Raw genomic sequence first — 18,468 nt, 5'->3', positions numbered from 1 at the left:
CTTGCTAAAAACCTAAACCCTACCCTATCAAAATACCCCAAAAACCCCTGTATATCCCTAAAAAAATTCTCCTATAAACCCCTATACCCATTATATTATCACCATCCTAATGTTCCCTATTAAATTGTCCCCTTGGTGGCAGATTGTCAAAGCAACTTCTAGCTTCATTTAAACCAAAGGGAAACCCAAATTCAACTTTTAAAACAACAGTCATGGCATCCGAGGTTTCATCAGAATATGAGGAGGAGACCCACAGTGACACAGCTTCAGGAGAACAGGCCCACAGGAGAAATCAATGAAAATAGGGAGTTTTGGCTTGACAAAGTAAATTTCCATTTAAACAATCTTCTTAAGAAGGCCAAAAGAGATAACAAATTTCAAAGACGCATGGCTACTCATTGCTACACAAGGAATCAGGTCTCCAAAGTCAAAATCAAGCAGTTGAAGAAAATACTCCAGGAAACCCTAATTAGGAAAAAGAGAAGGTTAAATTGGATTTTCTTGCGAATGCTCCCCTCAGAGCAATACAGGAAAAGGACAAGAAACCTATGCATGATGAGGGGCGATCAGGTGAACAAGAGGACGATTTAATCCTCATTCAGGATGATGATGCAGATGTGGAGAGGGACAAATGGATCATCAAGTATTTGGAGCAGAGAAACAAGCAGCCTGAGGACTAGCATGAGATCATGGAGCTGCAAAACATCCGTGAAGACCAGCAGGCTGCCCAAAGAAGCCTAAATGAGAAGACACCTATTCAGCAGGAGATAGAGGCTGATTGAGAGATTTTGCTCGAGAGGATACACATCCACTTAGAGAAGCTGTCGACGAAAGAACAAAAGGACAGGGACATGCTCAGGAACGTGAAAAGCCACTATTGGGCACGGAACAAGGTTTGGAAGGCACAAATAAGGAATTTGAAGGTAAACCTAAGGAAGGCATCAAAAAGGGAAAAACGGGAAAAGGAGAAAGATAGATTTAGAATCTTGGTTGAGGCTTCCTTGGCTCAGGATGGCACCCCATACGGAACCTCTAGCCCAAATTTCAGCAAATTTGGGGAAGTTTTGGTCAAATTTTAATTTTTTGGACAAAAAACAGGAAATTTCTCCCTGTGCGTCGCGCCACTGGCGCGACGCTAAAATTCTAGGGCTCCAATGGAGAAACCGTTTGCATATTTGGATTTAGCATCAAAAATTATGACTACTGGTGTCTGGGCAAGAAATTTTGACAAGTTTTGGGTCTCCTAAAGGTCAAACAACACCCAAAAATGGCCTCTCTGCCACTTTTTTGACACACAGAAAGCAGTCTTGGGAGAATGAAGATCTGGAGGGGCAAATGAGCACCAAATTGAGAAATTCCAATTGGGTTAGAAAGTAGACAGGACAGGCTTTCCAAAAAGCCCACTTGGGCACATTTTGGACACTCGAAAGTGCCCCAAAACAGGCTCCAAAGTGGCACGACACCCAGAGAATTTGGCGCGACGCACAGGGGAAAAAACGGCCAATTTGCTCCCGTTTCGCGAAATTTCGGTCGCGACTTCTCCAAGTGGGCCCGGTCATCTACACTTCGGTATTTTGGCACCAAATGCGGCATTTAAAGAGTTTTCTCTCTAGATGGGCATCTATCCAAGTGGAAAAAGAATGCAAAGGGTCGCCCCAGCCAAATGCCATGCTTGAGAGCGTTGCACCTATAGCTGATGGTTGGCTCTCCATCTCCTTTTCGAAATGATTTGAGTAACTTCCCAACCCCTGGGCATTCCATCTCTTCTCTACACTTTCTATATATTGTATGCAAGTTATTTACAAAGGGTTGGCTGGCTTGCAACTTCTGGGAGACTGTGGGAAAGAAACTCTGTTTCTACACTGTGTATTTTTGACAGAGGATTAATGAAAGGTAGCGGCTCTGTTTCATGAGATTCTTGTGGTCGTGAGTGTAGCAAATGTGTTCTTATGTTCCATATGTATCTTGTTATGTTTCATATTTCATTTCATGCTTCATTTCAGTGAAATTTTCCAAGTGAAATTAGGTAGAATTCAATTTATATTGCTCTGCTTGTGGGAAAATTTCATGTGCAGTGTTACTCTTCTGTTGAAAATGATTCATGCGACCATGCCCTTTTCACTCTCTTCAGCAATCTTTCCATTCCGCGTTACCTTAAGCCGAAATTGTTGCGCTTGCCGCCTACCTTGCCTCACGGAATAATCTGTGCCTTCATTTTCAATTCTTTGTTCTTTGTTGAGCGCCAGTCCCATATACATCCCAGAAGCTCGGTCACTTCATAAAATCTTTTCCAAAATCCCTTTTCACTTACTAGCCTAAGGTAAATATCGCATTGTAAGTCATCTCAGACCATTTTTCCTATCCATTCGCTGAGCATGACTCAGAGAGAGCCCTCTCCTGCTCTGGTAGGGCTAGCTACCAGACTGAGCGTGGTTTGTGGTTACCCTAATTTTTGCCTTCTTCAGCCTAAGGCAGATTTAGGTGCTAACATAGTGGCGACTCCACTGGGGAAGAAAATGGTTTGCTTGAAGATTGTTTTTCCCGAGTACATATCTGAAGTTCAGAGCTGATTGTTGATGGTGAACAACAATCAGACATAGGAAGATGGCTGAAATCATTCACCTGGAGACACCATTCACTGAAGAATCCATGCAATCAATCCTTCATGGTGACTCCACTACAGAGGGATCAGTAACTTTGAGATTTCTTAAGATGGATCGGATTTCAAGAAGATACGCTCCCATGAGCCGAGATCACATCCCAGGTTTTCCAAATAAAATGCCCAAGGTAGATTGGTCAAAGAATTTGCCTGTGTTCAGAAATGTGGAAGGTAATGACGTTGCTCTTCATCTGGTGAAATTTCACATTCACGTGCATAAATTAAAGATCGATTTTCTTGAAGACTGTTTGATGAAAATGTTTATGGCTACTCTGGAAGACGAAGCCCGATCTTGGTATGAAAGTTTGCCACCTGCTTCCATTTATTTTCTAAAGGATTTTCATTCAATATTCTTTTAGAAGTATAAAGAATCTTATCCATCATTAAATCTAGTTCATGACTATTGCAAACATGCTTCTACTTTTATTGAAAGCCTTGAAAAATATTATGAATATGATAATTTCATGGATGATGAGATCATGGAAGCCCTGTATAAAAATCCCTTTCAGCAGCGTAAAGACGATCATGAAAATTTGCAGCATGATCGAGATTGTAGTACGGTGTAAGATGAAAGAATTCTGCATCTTGACAATCAACATGAATTATATGAAATAGATCAGCAGGTTGAAGAGTTCCATATGGTTGAAGTTGATGAAAGAAAAAGTGTCGGTTTAGATCTGTCAATAGAAGAAGACAGCATGCAAGTAAGTGCAGTTCTAATTTTAGAATGTGATAATGTCAGGACAACTATTTTAGTTCCAGATTCAGACTGTGATGACCAAGAATGCCTAGTATGGAATCCTATGAAAGAGAACTCTGCTGCTGAAATCATATGGGATGAATAAGACAAAGTTTTGGATCCAAATGTTCTCAGTTCATTAGAATACAACCCTCATGAGGAGGTAATCCAGTCAGTGTATGAAAAACAAGATCAGACCTTCATTCAATACATTCACACCACAGAAGATCAAAACATTCAGGATTTCCATTCAGATTCCTCTTCATATGTTTCATGTGTTGAAATGTTTTTCTAAGAAGATATCTGCTCATCTACCTGTTCATAGTTTTTTTAAGCCCAGGAGCATAGTTTTACTGAAACACATGATGAAGGAAGATCAAAATTTGAAGCAAAGGACACCTTGTTTCTTCAGCAGGAAGAAAATCGTCATGTTCTTCAGGATCCAATGGCAGATTTACTGCAGTCAGCCATGAAGGTGATTATTGCAGTATTCGGTGATGAAGGAGATCAGGGTCAATTAGTTTTTTGGATGCCCAGTTACAAGTATCTATTGTTGACCAGAAGATCTGATCAGGAGAATCAATCAAGGAGGCATCTACTTGATTGGTTACATTGGAAGACACATTACACATGATTGTACATATTGCATTAGTATGCAGGTGGCTATCATCTTGATTTGAAACCCTCGAATCTTGATGGACTGCTGCCATTGAACAAGCTTTGTAAATACTTCTTTTAGTTAAGTCAGTCATGAGTCATTTCCTTTTGCATAGAGTCAAGTTTTTCAGTCATTTCAGTTCGCATTGAGTCAGTTTGAGTCAAGTTTCAGTCAATAAATTGAGTCATGTTGGTTTGTCGGAATAATGGACTCCATAGCCCAATGGACGAAGGCACTGTCTGCTCACCCAAAGATCTGCAGTTCTTGGCACCTCCAAGGAGCTGCCATCCCTATTGGAGCCAATGTTAGTGTCAGTATTTACAGCCTTCCTCCAGTGATCAAACATGCTCTTACAAAGTGATTTTAATGTGTCAAGGTCAAATTTTGTCATTTCAGTGAGTCTTCAAGCAAAATTTGGTCACTAGGCATTGGGTCTAGGGTTTGATTTTACCCTTGTCAAATTTGTCCAAATGTCGGTCCATGTCACAGTTCAGCTGAGTGTACCATCATTCATATATTTTTCATTATCATGTCAAGTCCCACTGGGTCATTTTACACCTTGTTCATGCTTCAGTTGCGCCTAGGTAAGGTCATTTCCCTCTCTTAGGGTTTTGAAGGAAATTTCTCTTGGACAGCCAAATCATCGGCAAAACTTGTATCCGGATGTTCATACACCTTCCTCTATCCTTAAAGTACCTTATCAAACACTTCCCATCACTGAGATCCCCCAAATTCCTCATTTTCGCACAAACCCTAGTTTCTTGCAGCAACCTGGCAATTTTCTAGGTTGGACCTGTGTTTTGCCTTTTTGGATCCCTTCCCCTCACTCAATATTAGTGATTCCACTTTCCCCTACTTCCTAACATTCCTCCCTACTTCCCAAAATTTCCTGAAGAATTTAGAAGCTCCCTATCCCCTTCATTTCGCTTCATTTCGACAAATCCCTTGTTCCACACATTGGGGTAGGTTTCACTCAAATGATGTTTCTGAGCAATCAAAGATGAATTTATGAAAACGAGAGAGGTTTTTGTCCAAAACAGGCTAAGGAAGAAAAACCTCCTTCACTTTTTACACAGGTGTCATGGTTTTAGAGAAATGTCAAAAATACAATTGCCTCAGGAGAATTGATGCACCTCTGAAGTGACCTTGGGAAAATCAATTGTTTTCCTAGCTAAGTTGGCCAAATTACTTTCTTGATGAGTCACATGATAAATAGACACAATGATATTTCCAATGAGCTATCATGAGCTCAATTTGGAGTTGAGGAAGGCATTCAAACGTTGACTGTAACAGCACTCTACCTTGAGGCAGCCTCATTGGGAAGATTTTGACCAGTCTTGGAAGATTTGATTTTTGATAGGGCAAATGAACTCCAAATTGAACAATTCTAGTTGTTTTGGAAAGTAGACTCAAAGACCTTTCCACTGAGCTATCTTTCACTCAATTTGGACACCGGGAAGGCCTCCAAAAGTCACCTAGAAAAGAGTGTGACGCACAGAGGGAGCGCGGCGCACTGGGAGAGATTTTCCAGTGTAAAATTTACACTGGCGCGACGCACATAGAGAGCGCGGCGCACAGGGAAAAAAGGGCCTGAAATTGTGTCAAATTGCCTCAAATTTCTTGTGAATCCCATCAAATTGCAAGGTAGGCTCCATAAAATCACTTGTGCATCAAATTTGATAGAGGTATGATGGTTTATTGCTTGTGATTGAATGCAAAAAGTTTCATAAAGCAAACACAAGAAGACATCAAAGAAAGACTGTTCTGCTAGGGTTTTTGCTACAGTGTTGTTTCTGCCAAGGTTATTCTTCCTACCCTACCCCTACTCCTTATTCCCCTATTCCATTGTCCCCATAATCATTACCCTAACATTACCAAGATCATACTCCCTTTCCCCTCCTCCTATTGCTCAATAAACACAAACCCTACCTTACAAACCCTAAAACCCTACCTTGTTAAAAACCCAAACCCTAACCTATCAAAATACCCCAAAAACCCCTGTATATCCCTAAACAAAATTATCCTATAAACCCCTATTCCCATTATATTATCCCCATCCTAATGTTCCCTATTAAATTGTCCCCTTGGTGGAAGATTGTCAAAGAAACTTCTAACCTCATTTAAATCAAAGGGCAACCCAAATTCAACTTTTAAAACAGCAGTCATGGCATCCAAGGTTTCATCAGAATATGAGGAGGAGACCCACAGTGACACAACTTTAGGAGAATAGGCCCACAGGAGAAATCAATGAAAATAGGGAGTTTTGGCTTGACAAAGTAAATTTCCATTTAAACAATCTTCTTAAGAAGGCCAAAAGAGATAACAAATTTCAAAGACGCATGGCTACTCATTGCTACACAAGGAATCAGGTCTCCAAAGTCAAAATCAAGCAGTTGAAGAAAATACTCCAGGAAACCCTAATCAGGAAAAAGAGAAGGTTAAATTGGATTTGCTTGCTAATTTTCCCCTCAGAGCAATATAGGACAAGGACAAGAAACCTATGCATGATGAGGGGCCATCAGGTGAACAGGAGGTCGATTTCATCCTCATTGAAGATGATGATGCAGATGTGGAGAGGGCCAAATGGTCATCAAGTATTTGGAGTAGAGAAATAGGGATCCTGAGGACTAGCATGAGATCATGGAGCTGCAAAACATCCGTGAAGACCAACAGGCTGCCCAAAGAAGGCTAAATGAGAAGACACCTATTCAGCAGGAGATAGAGGTTGATTGAGAGATTTGGCTCGAGAGGATCCACATCCACTTAGAGAAGCTGTCGACGAAAGCACACAAGGACAGGGACATGCTCAGGAACATGAAAAACCACTATTGGGCACGGAACAAGGTTTGCAAGGCACGAATAAGGAATTTGAAGGCAAACCTAAGGAAGGCATCAAAAAGGGAAAAACGGGCAAAGGAGCAAGATAGAATTAGAATCTTGGCTGAGGCTTCCTTGGATCAGCATGGCACCCCATAAGGAACCTCTAGCCCAAATTTCAGCAAATTTGGGGAAGTTTTGGTCAAATTTTGATTTTTTGGACAAAAAACAGGAAATTTCTCCCTATGCGTCGCGCCACTGGCGCGACGCTAAAATTCTAGGGCTCCAATGGAGAAACCACTTGCATATTTGGATTTAGCATAAAAAATTATGACTACTGGTGTCCGGTCAAGAAATTTTGACAAGTTTTGGGTCTCCTAAAGGTCAAAAAAACCCAAAAATGGCCTCTCTGCCACTTTTTTGACACACAGAAAGCAGTGTTGTGAGAATGAAGATTTGGAGGGGCAAATGAGCACCAAATTGAGAAATTCCAGTGGATTTTGAAAGTAGACAGGACAAGCTTTCCAACAAGACCACTTGGGCACATTTTGGACACATGAAAGTTCCCCAAAACAAGCTCCAAATTGGCACGACGCATAGAGAATTTGGCGCGGCGCACAGGGGAAAAAACGCCCAATTTTCTCCCGTTTCATGAAATTTCGGGTCGCGACTTCTCCAAGTGGGCTGTTGTGGGGAAAAATGCCTATGCAGGACGATCCTATCCACCTAAGGTGTGACAGTGCCTTAGCAACAAACAAAGACAGCTATTCTAGTATTCTTCCTTTATGAATTAAGAATGAAGAGAGATAGATGGACTAACCGGTGTCTTCCGTTTGTCCCTCGATCCGGTCTCTCTTCTCTTTGAGGGTTCCCAGCTACTTGCCTTCTCGCTCGCCCAGCTTCAAGAGGTTTCTGCAAGATCACAAGAAGAGAACACTACACAAGACATGGATTCATATTCATAACTAGTTCAGGATTAGGAATAAACTAAACATACTAATGCAATCATACATCAAAGATACATCAGTATATAGGAGAAACCAAGATAGCTTTATTGATGAATAACAATGTTAAGGAAGAGATACAACCCAGAGGGCTCCAATCCAGCATCTCCTTCCCAGCAAATGGAATTCCTATCTTCACCCCCTTCAAAGCATTAAGCACCCAATGATTCCAATCTCAAACCAACAGCAATTCTTTGCAATAACAAAATTCCAGCCTCTAGATCTCATGGAGGAGAGATCCATATATAGATGTTTGGAGAGAGGATGAGTCAGCTTGAGATCTGACTAGTGTCCTCTCCCTCTGTCAGTTCTTGATTCCACTTGGAGGTTCTTGCTTCCACTTGGAGATTGGGAACCTCTTACTCATCACCAGTCGAATTCACTGAGGCAAGTGTCATTGAGGAAGATTCTTGAAGCTTCCTGGGTCTTGACACCTCCTGAAATGAACTTGCCATTTGTCAAATCTCGCTCAACGCACCCTGGTAGTGCTTCTACCTGCGTTGCAGTGCAGGTAGCCAGTGTTGGCTTTGACATTCAGCGCAGACAGCTAGTGGAGCCACTGAATTGATCCTGAATTGACTTGTTTTTGAGCAGTTTCTGGTGGAGAACTTCTGTGAATTGCTATGGTTTGTTAGCCTTGTTCCTCTAGGGGTAGGAACAACATGTTTAGGGACTTTGGATCCCTTAGATTATGGACATTTCATGCTCAATGCTGTAAGGCACAAAAATGTCTATAACAGCCCAGTCATCTACACTTCAGTTTTTTGGCACCAAATGCGGCATTTAAAGAGTTTTCTCTCCAGATGGGCATCTATCCAAGTGGCAAAAGAATGCAAAGGGTCACCCCAGCCAAATGTCATGCTTGAGAGTGTTGCACCTGTAGCTGATGGTTGGCTCTCCATCTCCTTTTCGAAATGATTTGACTAACTTCCCAACCCCTGGGCATCCCATCTCTTCTCTACACTTTCTATATATTGCATGCAAGTTATTTGCAAAGGGTTGGATGGCTTGTAACTTCTGGGAGACTGTGGGAAAGAAACTCTGTTTCTTCACTGTGTATTTTTGACAGAGGATTAATGAAAGGCAGCAGCTCGGTTTCATGAGATTCTTGTGGTCGTGAGTGTAGCAAATGTGTTCTTATGTTCCATATGTATCTTTTTATGTTTCATATTTCATTTCATGCTTCATTTCAGTGAAATTTTCTAAGTGAGATTAGGTAGAATTCAACTTATATTGCTCTGCCTGTGGGAAAATTTCATGTGCAGTGTTACTCTTATATTGAAAAGGATTCATGCAACCATGCCCTTTTCACTCTCTTCAGCAATCTTTCCATTCCACGTTACCTTAAGCCGAAATTGCTGCACGTGCCGCCTACCTTGCCTCACGGAATAATCTGTGCCTTCGTTTTCAATTCTCTGTTCTTTGCTTAGCGCTAGTCCCATATACATCCCAGAAGCTCAGTCACTTCATAAAATCTTTTCCAAAATACCTTTTCACTTACTAGCCTAAGGTAAATATCACATTGTAAGTCATCTCAAACCATTTTGCCTATCTATTCACTGAGCATGACTTGGAGAGATCCCTCTCCTGCTCTAGTAGGGCTAGCTACCAGACTGAGCATGGTTTGTGGTTACCCTAATTTTTGCCTTCTTCAGCCTAAGGAAGATTTAGGTGCTAACAAGAAGTAAAATCTATTATGCATGATATCAAAGTCACTAACGTTGAACTAGACATTCCTCTGATATATTTTTTCAAGGCACTTTACCCTGCTTATTCAAATTATCTTGAGTCATTGCAAGCAAATGGAAACCTCAAAGAAATTGCCTTTGACTCCCTTGTGAAGAAATTTGCTAAGAGAGAGAAAGATTTTGAGAAGCATACAACTCCTCAGTCTTTTGAAGAAGTTGTGTGTCTTGCACATAGAGAGAAGAATCATGCTCAAGATTATTCCAGAGGAAGAGGTGGTCGAAGAGGAAGAGGAAGAATAAATTTTAGAGGGAGGGGGGTAGACACTCTCAAGGAGAAAAATCTGATCTTCATTGAATACGTTGTAGTAGAGATGGATCACATGATGCCTCCACATGCAAGTTTCATTGGGACAAAATTGAGCAGGAAATAAATGAATCCAAAGGTAAAACCAATGACAAAGAGAAAGGTAAAGAACCTGAATCCGCTCACTATGTTGTGGCACATTATAATATTGGAGTAAATGAAGACTTGTTTAATGCTTCACATAATTCTTGGAAAAAATTTTGGTTTCTTGATTCAGGAGAAACTTGCCACATGAAATTTAGAAGAGATTTTTTTGAATAATTTTGATGGAGAAGCATACTTTGCGGACAAATCAAAACTCAAGCGATTAGGACTTGGCACAATCAGGCTCAAATTGTTTGGTCTTCCAGACTTTCTTCTGCATGATGTTTTATATCTCCCACAACCAAGGTGAAACTTGCTATCCTTGGTCCACATCCACCAGAAAGGACACTCCATTCATATGTTTGATGGCAAGGTTGAGGTTAGAAAAGCATCAAATCACTCAATTCTCATGACGGGGATAGAAGAAGAAAGACTTATGAAGCTGCAAGGTACCTCTGCTCATGCACAAAATTTCTCATACATTTCTCATTATGATGAAGGTACATTTCCATCAAGTCTTTTATGGCATGCTATATTTGGACACTTGAACTATGAAAACCTTCGCTTGTTGAATAAAAAAAGTGTTACTGGTTTTCCTACAATTCTTAGGAAACTTAAGCAATGTGATGCTTGTATTCTAGGAAACCACAGAAAAAAATCTTTTCATCATTCACATTCCAGAACACATAGAAAACTTGAACTCATTCATTCATATTTATGTGGTTCAATGCCTGTTCCTTTTTAAAATGGAACTAAATATATGATGACATTTATTGATGACTACACGAGAATGTGTTGGGTTTAGTTATTGAAGAACAAATATGATGCTTTTCAAACATTCAAGAACTTTCATACACGTGTTGAAAATGATGCAAAATATCATATTGGCTCTATTCTCATTGATAATGGAAAAGAATACACTTCAAATGATTTTGAAAACCATCTTCGCCAGCATGCGATGAAACAACAAATAACTATGCCTTATAATCCCCAACAGAACGGAGTAGCTGAAAGAATGAATAGGAAAATCTTAAATATGGTATGTTCTATGATGTTTTTCAAGAATGTAAAATTGATGTTTTGGGCTGATTCAGTTCTATGTGTTGTATGTGTAAAGAAAATATGTCCATCTAATGCTATTAGAAACAAGACTCCTTATGAAATGTGGTATGGTCACATTCCTTCGATAAAGCATCTCAAGGTATTTGGTTCCACCTGTTATGCCTTGATACCAAAGGTACAAAGGAACACACTTGGTGCAAGGAGTCGTAAGTGCATATTCTTGGGGTATTCAAATATCTCCAAAGCATACTATCTCTATGATGAAGTTAATAAGAAGTTTTTTGTATCTAGAGGTAATCTTTCTTGAATCTGCCAAATATGATAATGTTCTTGATCAGAAGCTTGATCGCTTAGATAGATTCGGACATGAAAAATCATTTCAAGAATTTGATAATCAAATTCCAAATCTTGAAGTGGGGATTCCTATACTGGATCAATCTTTGGAATCTTCTTCTGAAGCGCTCTCTCCCCCACATGAAGCTCCAATCACTCATGATACTTTGAGTGATGTGATTGACAAAATTGGGAGACTCAATCTTGATTTAGTTCCAACTTAGTCAACTGAGCAGATTGGACCATCTCAGAAAGGTCCCCAAAAATGGCTGACAAAGACACTTGAAAGTGTTCATCCTGATGAGGTTGGAAAGACAAGAACAATAAATTCAACGAGACAAAATGGAGGTGATGTAGATGATTTTGACTCACCTGTTGATATGGATGTTTCTTATGATTATGAACTAAATTTGTCTACTAATTTTGAACCAACTTCCTTCAAAGAAGCCGCTTCTCATGATGAATGGAAAGAGGCGATGCAAAAAGAGTATGATGCCTTGATAAAGAATGGCACTTGGAAACTAGTTGATCCTCCATTGGGAACCAAAACAATTTGCTGCAAGTGGGTCTATAAGAACAAGTATAAAGCTGATGGATCACTTGACAAGCACAAACCCAGGCTTGTGGAAAAAGTTTTTGCACAAAAGGAAGGGGTCGATTATGAGGAGACTTTTCCCCCACAGCAAAAGGGGTTACCATTCGGACACTATTTACCTTGGAAACTTAGAATGATTGGAAAGTCCATCAAATGGATGTAAAAATTTGTTTCTTGAATGGAGATCTAAAAGAAAATGTTTGTATGTCCCAACCAGTAGGATTTGTTGTGAAGGGACATGAACATAAAGTATGAAAACTTGTGAAATCCTTTTATGGCCTCAAGCAAGCACCGTGAGATTGGTATGAAAAGTTAACTGAGCATCTTGAAACTCAACTTCAAACATTATGATCTTGATGATGCAAATTTTTTTGCCAAGAAAGTTCGCAAAAAAATTGTATATCTTGTGGTATATGTAGATGACCTTTTGATGATAGGGAAAAATGAGAGCTACTTTGCATCCATAAAGAAGGAATTGAGGAAAGGTTTTGAAATTATTGACTTGGGAAATGTTCACTACTATCTTGGTACTAATGTAACTCAACATACGAAGTATATATTCCTCTCTCAAAAGAAGTACATTGGAGATCTATTAAACATGTTTGGCATGGATAATTGGAATCATTTGACTACTCCAATGGAACAGAACTTAAAGCTCACATCCATTGAAGGAAAAGAATTTGAGGATGCAACAAGGTATAGACAACTTGTAGGAAGTGTCAACTACCTAACTACTGCCAAACCAGATATTTCATTTGTTGTTGGAATCCTCTCCAAGTGTATGCAAAAGCCTTGTGAGGGACATTGGTCTGCTGCAAAAAGAGTTCTAAAGTACTTGAAGGGAACTCAAGAGTTTGGACTCATGTATAAACAAGTGGGTGACTTCATCTTCCTTGGATATTTTGATTTAGACTTCGATGGAGACAAAGAAACCGATGTGTCTAATTTAGGTTATACTATGAGTCTTGGATCGAGAGATGTCTCTTGGAGATCACACAAACAAGAAGTTCCAGAAGATTCCACAACAAAGGCAAAATATGTGGCAGTAGCTGAGGCAACAAACTAAAATTGCGTGGATCAAGAAAATTCTGGGATATTTTTAGGTAAAACAAGTACATTCAACTCCACTCATGATTAACAACACTTCTGCAATAAATTTGGCCAAGAACCCAAAGTTCCATGATCGAACGAAGCACATCAATACAAAATACCATCTGATTTGACATCATGTTGAGGCCAAGATAATACATCTACACCATTGTTACACTAATGAGAAGATTGCAGACATCTTCCCCAAAGTGCTTGGAAGAGAAATGTTTGAAATATTCAGAACAATGCTTGGACTCACCAACATCCCTTCAGATTAAGGGGGGAATGTTAACACCTAATCATTGGGATTGGGTGAACATTTGTAAATAATGTAAATAATAAATAATGGAGAATAGGAAAATGAAAAGACACTGGGAGGTCAAGCCCAAGAGTCTCTCCCTCCTTGTATATAACCATGAGAAATATTAATGAATAAACATAATTTTCATTGAGAAGTTACCTCCTGGCCTAAAAAATTCAATAGTAGCTGAGGTACCCATAAGCATTCACTGGAAAAGAGAGAGTCGAATGGAATCATCATTAAGTGAATTAGATAAACACCATAGATGATACGTGATAACATGCATCGACAAGTATTCTCTAGGATTCCCATTGAACTTTGGGATATTAGAAGGCAACTTAGTGGGAATAATAGGCCGCCATGGCGAATGAGCAATGGGTCATTAGTAAGTCGAGTTCAATTCACTAATTCAAGAGTAGCCACAAAAGGCAATTGTTGATTAAAGTCTGAAGGTGGATGAACTAGATATGAAGGGATAGCCTGGGCAACAACCACATGAATTCATAGATAAGGAGGGTTCTAATAATAAGGAACCTAATTACCAAAATATGGAGGGTTCTGATAACCAGCAAACAAGTGGGTTTGTTTCCCAGTCCCACGATGGAAATAAAGTTGCTGAAATGGTTGGATTTGGATTTCCTGGCCTTAAAAAGGCACTTGATGTGATCCATATTGTTGCCTGATCGAGGTTTGCATTACCCCCTAGTATGGGTTTGATTGAAACTGTGTCAAATTTTGAAGAATTTGACCTACCAAAACTTCAGGAGTACCTTGAGCAAGTGATTGAGAAGGTGAGGAACCTTGTACAAGTTGATGAATCAAGGTCTGGGGGGAACCAGATATCGTCAGAATGGGCTATAACGGTTGGTTCACATATATTTGAGATTGTTGAGGTGCTGTTAGATAGGTAGGAATTTGTAATGAAGATGGTACACTTTGAGGATTCAACAATCGATCCCAATATGAACCAGGTTGCATGGGTAAAGTAGGTTGCCAAAAACTGGAAGCCATTTAAGATGAGGACAATAATTTTGTGGATTACAATATTGAGGTATACCAACAACAGGTTGCCCTCCTTCTATGGGAGGAGAGGATAATGGAGGAAAATACCATCCAAATAGAGGGTACCCAACATAAGGAGGGTTGTGATATTGAGGGTAGCCTATCCTAATGATATAAGGGCTAGCCTGCTGAAGTACTATAGGTGTGGATGGAGGAAGAGGAGGAGACTATGTGGCATTCATAAGAGAAGTACTAGACATTATTCCTGAATTGGATGACATGGGAGAGGTCAAAGAACTAGAAGCCACACTAGAAAGGGTACCAGATAATGAATGATAGCCATGCGAGATGGACATGCCACCATACATATGAGTTTCTGGTGATGTTACAAAAATAGATGAGGATGTGATGCTTGATGTATCAACCATAGTGGTGGACATAGGCTATGAGTTTGAATCATTTCCATTCATGGTTAAAAATTGCAATGAAGGTTGTCGCGAGAAATCTGTAGATAAGCCCAAATAATTAGGTAAAGGAGGTTGTATCAATGACTGAAGATATGGAAGATGATTGATTTGATATAAATAAAGTCCTTCCAAGTGAACGAGAGTAGAAGGATGAGGCTCTTCTTGTGGGATCTCTTCAATATTTATAAGTTTGTATGGAAGAGGCTCACCGTCAGGCCCAAGATATATTGGTTCTGTCTAAGACAAAGGAAGAGAGGAGGAAGGTCCCAAAGAATCAGATAAATATGGTTGAAGCTCCTTAGGATCAAATACCTCAAGAAATAAATTTTTGACTCAAGGATATCAGATTCAATGGCCTCAAGTAATAAAGTTTCAAGGACTTTTGTTTCAATTTTGTTAGTGTCACCAACATGAATAGATGTAATTTCATGTTAAAAACATAAAGGGACAGATGATTCTGGATGATCAATATTAGGTGGAGGGCTATAAGTAGTTACCGATGTTCTCGATTCGGTAGTTTGCATTTTCCTATGTCTCATACGACGGTTAGGAGTATCCTCTAGAGGAAGAGGAGGATTATTTTGCATTCTACGTGAATGACGTGGAGGGGGATTTTTTTCTTCCACATTGGGAAATAAATGTTATTAACAAAAAATGAAATAAATAAAAAAATAGGGTAATCTAGGTGTTAGAGCCTAGATTTGTCTCAGGCTGAAAAGACAAGGGTCTAGGTCCACATCAAACCACGCTCAGCCTCGTAGCTAGCCCTACGAGGATAGGAGAGGGCTCTCTCCAGGTCAATCTCGGCAAAAGACAAGTGATGGGGCTCGAGATGACTAAATTTGCAACTGATCAAAGGCTAGGTATTAAGTGTAAAGGATTTGATTTGGTTTTTTAAGGGTTTTGTTGAAGAAATCGGAAAAGGCAATTTTGGGCTCGAGGATGAGGCACAGTTTCTGCAGAGGTCTGTTGGGGCAAGGAAGGCAATCACTTTGATGCTTTAAAGCAGGTGAGATGGGTAGGTCTGACAGGTGAGGAGCTAAGGAGAGCAAGAGAGAGTCAAGGATTCTCCTTAAACTAAAGAAAACATGAAAATTTAAACAAATTCAAAGGCAGAGCATAACAGTTATGGGTTCCACCTTAATCACTCATTTGTTTCAAATTCAGAAGAAGAAGCATGAAGATGACACACAAAACACTAGATAAAATTACAATTACTCAGAGAGGCACACCATCAAAACATAAAGCCACATGGATCCCAAACAATGCTGCAAAACCCTGGTCTTTCCTTAGCCAAAAATGCAGAGATACAATGCACAATAGAGTGCCAAGCTTTTCCCAAGAGTCCAACCCTGAAAATTACTTAGAAAATACATGATATAGACTAGACCAACCCATTCCATTGCCTCTAGGGGTCGAGCTCATCATTCTAGGAGTTTTTGCAACCAATTCTAAACAAAGCACTACAATCTAGGCAGTCAAAACAACTTGCCTCTATAAGGTAGGAAATTGATTCATTCATTAAATTTTCACTCTTTGGTGAATGAATCTTCTAGAAAAAGTAAATAAGTACCAAAATTACATCATTTTCACCCAATTACATCAATATGAGTCAAAAATTACATCACAAAGCAAAACTAGTCAAACTGGCCGAATTTCTAAGCTGGAAGATGAGAAATTTGGCGAAAAACCTCTATGCGCCGCGGAAATTTCTATATGCACCACGCTACTTTGGTGCTTATTTTGAGGCACTTTCTGAGGTCTAAATTGAGCTCAAGTTGGCTTTTTGGAAAGCCCTACCTGTATACCTTCCAACCCAAGTGGAATTTTTGAATTTGGTGCCCATTTTCCCCTCCAAAACCTCAATCTTCCAAGACAGCTTTCTGTGTGTGAAATTAGGGGCAGAGGGGTCATTTTTAGGGTGTTTTTGCCCTCTCGAGGACTCAAAACTTTCCCAAACTTCTTGGCCATGCACCAGCAGTCATGATTTTTCATGCTAAATCCAAAAATGCAAACCATTTGTGGTTTGGAGCTCCCAATCCTAAGCGCCATGCCAGGGAGAAAAAACCTGTGTTGTGCCCAAAAATTTGTCATCCTTTGATGAAGGTAGTGAAACTAGGTGTTGTTATGATATCTGCCACCAAGGGGAACAATGTAAAAAGGGAGTTTTAGGAAGGGGAATAATATGATGGGAATAAGGGTTATGGGGGGAAATTTTGTTCAAGGATATGTAGGAGGGTTTGGGGATTTTATAAGGTAGGGTTTTGGGGTTTTATAGTTGAAAAATGTGTGGAGGGATAGGGAATAGGGGTTTAGTAATGTTTTAGGGTAGGGAAAATAGGGAAAAATGGGATAGGGGGGAAGGGAACAATGGAAAGGAGTGAAAAATTGAGAGGTGAAAGAGGAACCTTGGCATCAACACAACAAGTCTTCAACCCTAGAGCAATAGCTTTGGTGATTTCAAGTGCTAGGGTTTAGGCTTTTTTTTTTTATTTCAATTATAAATGGCCATAACCATCATCCTATCCACAAAATTGGATGAAAAAGCGAAGGGATAGACCTTACCTGGCAATTGTAAGGAATTCCAAAAGATTTGATACAATTGGGAACAATTTCGGGCCTCTATGGGTGTGCGCCGCGCAGAAAACCCAGTGCACCGCGGTCGGTATATGCGTCGCACCCGTGTTAATTTAACACTGTGGGGTAGCACTGTGTGCACCACACTCTGTATGTGCGCCGCGCCCTTCTGTGTGTGCGCCGCGATCCTGAAAAACACCTCCAATCTCCCTCCAAACACACACTAGCTTCTCACAATGACTTTTCATTGCTCCTCTATAACCTTGCGTTGCACAATGACTTTGGTTTCTTGTGAAAATATTTTATAAAGACATTGGGAGTCATGGGTTAAATATTTTCTTCTTCAAAAACCCACTTCGTAATGTTTTTTACTATGGCACTTTGTTTGTTAATGAAACTCTGTATTTTGGCTGTCTCATTGATTTTCTGAGTTTTGAGCTGATGAACTTGGTTGTTTTTTTACAGGGATGTTGCGTTGATGTTTGGCAAAGGAAAACCAGAGCCTGCTTTGAAATCTCCATGGCGAAAAAATACATGATTATTACAAAAAATGAATTCGATAAGTTCTTATTCAAAACAGAGTTTTGAACAAGAAATGTCCTCAAATATGTTTTATGATGAGCTTTTGAACTAGGAACCTCTTCGAAAACCATCCTCATGGCCTGCGGGCATTATTCGACATGTTTGAAGACCAACCACTAGACCTAGACTCTTAAAATAACTCTTTTTGACCAAAATAGCATAATGACTATGAATGACTGAAATGAACTTTGATGAACATAGAGAAATTTTGACTAGCCCGGGCAGGTACAAGCATGAGGGAAACAAGAACACCAAACCCTTCCGTCAGACAATGGCATGCCCCTAGCGAAATGCAAGTGATCGAAAGCGATGGGACACCTAAACATGAAATGCAAAAAGAGTTTTGATCTCTGACGGAGGGATGACCAGACCGACTCTAACATTGGCTCCAATGGGGATGGTAGCTCCTTGGAGGTGCCAAGAACGGCAGATCTCTGGAAGAGCTAG

Source organism: Pinus tabuliformis, chromosome 4_1 (assembly GCF_031772625.1).
Source record: "Pinus tabuliformis cultivar Carrire ecotype Pingquan chromosome 4_1, CPIR1, whole genome shotgun sequence".
NCBI classification, from domain to species: domain Eukaryota; kingdom Viridiplantae; phylum Streptophyta; class Pinopsida; order Pinales; family Pinaceae; genus Pinus; species Pinus tabuliformis.
The sequence above is the reverse complement of the archived record's forward strand: the minus strand, read 5'-3'. Positions refer to the sequence as shown.